Source organism: Carlito syrichta, unplaced genomic scaffold, assembly GCF_000164805.1.
Source record: "Carlito syrichta isolate Samal-C Ts95f unplaced genomic scaffold, Tarsius_syrichta-2.0.1 Scaffold288315, whole genome shotgun sequence".
Taxonomy (NCBI): Eukaryota; Metazoa; Chordata; class Mammalia; order Primates; family Tarsiidae; genus Carlito; species Carlito syrichta.
The window spans coordinates 206209-212188 of NW_007232411.1; the positions used below are offsets into that span (position 1 = coordinate 206209).

The 5980-nt window shown below is 49.8% G+C and overlaps 1 protein-coding gene across 1 annotated transcript in view; it reads right to left on the reverse strand.

The window, feature by feature from the left end:
- Positions 1 to 235, reverse strand: part of TAF6L (TATA-box binding protein associated factor 6 like) — a 15833-nt gene extending 15598 nt beyond the window's left edge. The window contains 1 exon segment of the mRNA XM_021710223.1: positions 182 to 235. The gene's annotated coding sequence lies outside the window, so the exon portion shown is untranslated.
- Between the last annotated feature and the right edge of the window lie 5745 nt (positions 236 to 5980).

A 5980-nucleotide genomic window follows, 5' to 3' on the forward strand; every position in this document is an offset into this window, starting at 1 on the left:
GCAGGTCGAGGCTGCGGTGGCCGGGGGCGGCCACTGTACTCCAGTCTGGGAGACAAAGTGAGACTCCAACTCAAAAAAAAAAAAGACGCCATAAAGTCCGGACCGTGACCAAGATCTCCCGCTCCTCAGTCTCCTCCGCATCCTCAGCCAGTAGTCACACAGGTGAGGCGTGGGAACTGACCTCTACAGGCCTCGGTGATGCGCATCCTCCCACCCAGCCTCGCTCAACCTGGATCCAAAGGGGGTGGAGATGGGTGAAGGAGGTCAGGGGTCACAGAACTTGGATCACGTGGTCAGCGAAGGGGGCGGGCCCGCGCGGAGCGGGCTCCAAGGCTGGTGAGTGAGCGGCCCGCCGCAGGACGGGGAGTTCTTGGGCCCAGGTAGGGGCTGCTCACCTGAGGCTCCGGCGTGGCGAAGGCAAATACCGAGGCGACTGTGGCGGTGACGGCAGCTCCCTCTCACCCGCTCACACCATTCTCTCTCCGGGCGCCCAGTCCCGCCCTCCACGAGCACAGCCAATCGGCAGGAGTGTTATGGAGTTCTCGCCGTTCAGGAGGCTTCCCACCACGTGATTGGCCAGTGTGAACGGGTTGTAAAGACCTGGGGCACTAGGATCACGTGACACTGAGAATTCGCTCTTCTTAAAGCAACAGCTCTGGCTAGTTTCGCGAGTGAGTGTGGATACTCTGGCATACGTTTTTGTAAGCATAATCTCAGGATAGCATCCCCATTCCGTTGGTCTCGTCTACTGCCGAGTTTACGAGTACTTCCATTTTCGCAACTGCCGCAAAGACTTTGGTGTCTGGGTTGGTTTTACTGCTTAACTACCCTCCAAAATCACCTGCACTTCCCCTTCCTGAAGGGGTAGATAGAAACTCCTGGTCTGTTGTTCTCTGTAGGCAGAGGGGACTTCCGGAGGGTCCCAACACCCTGGAAAAGTTCCGGACTCTAGGACTCTGCCCATTCGGGCCCTACCTCGCATCCTCCCCACGCCCATCCAGGAAACCAAATATAAGTGCTCAAGTGCCTCGCCGACTTCCCGCAACCGTTTTACACGCACACTACACCGACAGCTCTTTCCTGACCCCATGCGATGGCAGAGACTTGGGCAGTTTTCAGTTGATAAGCAGTGGGCTTAGTGAATAAAGGATGGTATTTGGAGTCAGACCGACTGGGTTCAAATTCTGACACTGAGGCCGGATGCTGTGGCTCAGGCCTATAATCCCAGCACTTTGGGAGGCCGTGGTGAGAGGATTGCCTAAGCTCATGGGTTCGAGAACAGCCTGGGCAACTTTGTGAGCCTTCATCTCTACAATAAATCAAAAAATGAACCGGGAGTGATAGCGCGCTCCTGTAATTCTGGCCACTTGGAAGGCTGAGGTGGAAGGATGGCGGAGCCCAGCAGGTCGAGGCTGCAGTGGCCATGATCTTGCCACTGCACTCCAGCCTGGGCGACAGAGTGAGACTCCGACTCAAAAAAAAAAAAAAAAATTCGGACACTGTCTTTGAGCAAAATACCTGACAACTTTTTCCCCCTTCTACAAAATAGGGTAATAATGTCCACTTCACAGAATTGTTGCAGATTAAATGAAAGCACGGGGCAGAGCTGGAGGTTAAACTTTCTCTTCAACATCAGGAGTCAGACAGTAAATTCACTTATGTTCACCCAAGATGGGCTATTCATTATAGAGGGGAGCTCTCTGCAGGGGATCATGAATGTTCGCATTCTCTCCCCCTCCCTGGCAGGGTTAGATGGTGCTGCTGCTAGAAGGGAAAAACCCTCTGGGACCCAAGCTGGGAACGCCAGATGGATGGACTGGTGTTGCTATGGCAACCCCAGAGGAGCCGGTGACCCTGCTGTGTCTCTTCCAGTCATATTCACAACACTCAGAGTGGTTTCAGTGCTTCAACTCTGGAGTGTCTGCCCACTCATGCATTAAGGGAAGGAGAGAGGAGACCCTCCTCTAAGGTCTGAGTCTGAAATCAGCTCAGCCAGATCTGGGCTACTGGCAGTTCTTGCTAAGGCTTACTGATCTGGACAGCCATTGACAACCCTGGAGATAGAAGAGAATGGAAGGAGGAAGGCCCAGGCCTGCCAGGAGCCTGTCAGATGCAGTAAAGCTGTACTCAACCTGTCTGGGGCTCTTTTACCTATAACATGAACGAAGGCAGGGACCTGGGAAGGCAGTGGTGAGAACCCCGTGGCCAGAGATGGGAGAAAGGTGGCTACTACTCACTCCAGACACCCAGTGCCTGACAAGAACTATGTTGGCTTTGGAGTTACTGTTTAAAAAAAAAAAAAAAAAAAAAAAAGGCCAGGCATGCTGGCTCACACCTATAATTCCAGCACCTTGGGAGGCCGAGGTGAAAAAATTGCCTGAGCCTGCAGGTTTGCGACCCGCCTGGGCAACTTGGTGAGACCTCATCTCTACAATAATTCAAAAAATTAGCCAGGTGTGGTAGTATGCGCCTGTAGTCCAGCTACTTGGAAGGCTGAGGCGGAAGGATCACCGGAGCCCAGCAGGTCGAGGCTGCGGTGGCCAGAAGTGGCCACTGCACTCCAGTCTGGGCGACAGAGTGAGACTCCCAACTCAAAAAAAAAAAAAAAAAATTAGGCATGGTGGCACATGCCTGTAGTTCCAGCTATTTGGAAGACTGAGGTGGAAGGATCACCTGAGCCCAGCAGGTCGAGAATGTGATGGCTGGGACCATGCCACTGCCCTCTAGTCTGGGTGATAGAGTGAGACTCCAACCCAATAAATAAATAAACAAACAAACGAATAAACAAACATTTTGGCCAGGTGCAATGGCTCACACCTGTAATTCAGGCACTTTAGGAGGCAGGGGCAAGAGGATTGCCTGGGCCCAGGCATTCGAGACCAGCCTGGACAATTTGGCCAGACCTTATCTCTACAATAAATAAATAAAAATTAGCTGGGTGTGGTGGCACACACCTGTGGTTCCAGCTACTTGGAAGACAGGTGGAAGGATCGCCTGAGCCCAGCAGTTTGAGGCTACACTCCAGCCTGGGCAACAACATGAGACTCCAACTCAAAAATAAAAAATACAAGCCGATTGCCAGGTGTGGTAGCGCATGCCTGTAGTTCCAGCTACTTGGAAGGCTGAGGTGGAAGGATTGCCGGATCCCAGCAAGTCGAGGCTGTGGTGGCCAGGAGCGGCTGCTGCACTCCAGTCTGGGTGACAGAGTGAGACTCCAACTCAAAAAAAAAAAAAATACAAGCCGGGCTCGGTGGCTCAGCCTGTAATCCCATGCCTTTGGGAGGCTGAGGTGAGTGGATTGCCTGAGCCCGTGGGTTCGAGACCCGGCTGGGCAACTTGGCCAGACCTCATCTCTACAATAAATTAAAAAATCAGCCGGGCGTGGTAGCGCATGCCTGTAATTCCGTCTACTTGGAAGGCTGAGGCGGAAGGATCGTTGGAGCCCAGTGGGTCGAGGGTGTGGTGGCCGGGAGCGGCCACTGCACTCCAGTGTGGGCGAGAGTGAGACTCCAACTCAAAAAAAATAAAATAAAAAATAAAAAGATAAAAAATACAATAAAATAAATTTAAAACAAAATTTTTATATAACGAAAAAGATAAGACAATAACAAAATAAGAGGTATGACCGAGTTGAAGGAAGAGCCTAAGTCTGTTAAGGAGTGGTGACTGCAGGGGGAAGGGAACCACATTTGAATGCCCTTCTTTCATCACTTTCATGGCATTATTCTGGAGTCTTCATCTTCTTAGGATTTCTGGATCTCAGCACAATTGACATATGGAGCCAGGTAATTATTTGCTGTGGGGGACTGTTCTGTACATTGTTAGCAGCATTCTTGCCCTCTTCTACCCACTAGAAGGCAATAGCATCCCCCTGCCAGTTGTGACAACCAAAAATGTCTTCAATCATTGCCTAAGGTCACCTGGGAGCCAAAATCACCCCAGTTGTTTTTTTATATTAATTTTTTTCGTTTGAGTTGGTGTCTCATTGTCATCCAGGCTGGAGTGTAGTGGCACACTCATGACCACCGCAGCCTTGACCTGCTGGGCTCAAGCAATCCTTCCATCTCAGCCTTCCAATATATTAATTCTTTTAGGTGACAAGATCTAGGTTGCCCAGGCAAGAGTCCAGTGGCTATTCAGACTCCATAGTAGTACATTACAGCCTCAGGCTTCTGGCCACAGAAGCCTGTGTCAGCCTCCTGAGCAGCTGGGACTACAGGCAAGAGCCACCATGCTTGGTTTTGTGATGCGTTCCTATATGGATTGTATAATAATTACGTATAATAATTACAGTTAATAGCTGGGTGCCTATCATGGGCCAAGCTCTATGCTAGCTACTTGAACATATGAACTCTGATTCAGCAACCTAAGAGTTCTGTCCATTTTACAATAAGGAAACACAAAGCCGTCCAGTTAAACAAGCTCTGTATCAGTTAAAATACCATTATTTCAGGCCAGGTGCAGTGGCTTATGCCTATAACCTCACACCTATAATCCCACCTGATCTGGGTCCCAATGACTTTTATCTTTACCCAAAGTTAAAGGAAATATTGAAAGACATTTTGATGACATTCAGACATCAAAGGTAATACGATGAGAGTTCTGATGGCCATTTCAGAAAAAAAGAGTTCCAAAATTGCTTTGATGGGTGGACTAGGCACTGGCATCAGTGCATAGCTTCCCAAGGGAAGTACTTCCAAGGTGACCATAGTGATATTCAGCAATGAGGTATGTAGCACTTCTTCTATGATGAGTTTGCTAACTTAATTGTCACACCTGGTACATCTCCAGTTCAGTTTGTCAATAGTGACCCATTAGCAAATAAAGCCCTGATTTTTGTTTTGTTTTTTTATTTGTTTGAGTCGGAATCTCACTGTCATCCAGGCTGGAGTGCAGTGGCACACTAACAGCCACTGCAGCCTCAACATGCTGGACTCAGGCAATCCTTCTGCATCAGTCTTTCAAGTTAATTTTTTTCTTCTTCTTCTTCTCTAATTTTTTAGCCTGGGCTCAGGACACACTTGAGGTCAGATCCCTAGCAGATACATGGTGCAGAGGCGGTATTTAATTTCAGGCTAGGAAAATTAGCTACTAGTTTGGTATCTGACAGTTCCTATTAGCTAAGAGGGCAAAGAATGCAGACTGAAAGAGAAAACAAAGCCTCTCCACAACTGGGAAAGCCTGGGAATTAGAGGGGAAGAGTAAGCCACAGAAGGAGAGGGTAGTGAAGAGAATGTTTTTTTGGTTTTTGTTTTTGAGTTGAAGTCTCACTCTGTCACCCGGCCACCACAGCCTCGACCTGCTGGTCTCTGGCAATCCTTCCGCCTCAGCCTTCCAAATAGCTGGAACTACAGGCGCGCGCTACCACACCCGGCTAATTTTTTTGATTTATTGTAGAGATGAGGTCTCGCCAAGTTGCCCAGGCAGGTCTCAAACCTGCGAGCTCAGGCAATCCACTCATCTCAGCCTCCCAAAAAGCGTGGGATTGCAGGTTGAACCACCGAGCCCAGCTTAAGAGAATGTTTTGATTTATTGTAGAGATGAGGTCCGACCAAGTTGCCCACTCTGGTCTCAAACCCCTAGATTCAGGCAGTCCTCTCACCTCTGCCTCACAATGTGCTATTACAGGTGTGAGCCACCGCACCCGGCCAAAGCCCCCTGTTGTTCATATATTCATTTTCTTTTTTTTTTTTGAGTTGGAGTCTCACTCTGTCGCCCAGACTGGAGTGCAGTGGCTGCTCCCGGCCACCTCAGCCTCGACCCGCTGGGCTCCGGCGATCCTTCCGCCTCAGTCTTCCAAGTAACCGGAATTACAGTCATGAGCTACCAAGCCTGGCTGATTTTTTTTATTGTAGAGATGAGGTCTTGCTGCCCAGGCGGGTCTCGAACCCACGGGCTCAGGCAATCCACTCACCTCAGCCTCCCAAAGGCGCGGGATTACAGGCTGAGCCACCGAGCCCAGCTTTTTTTTTTTTTTGAG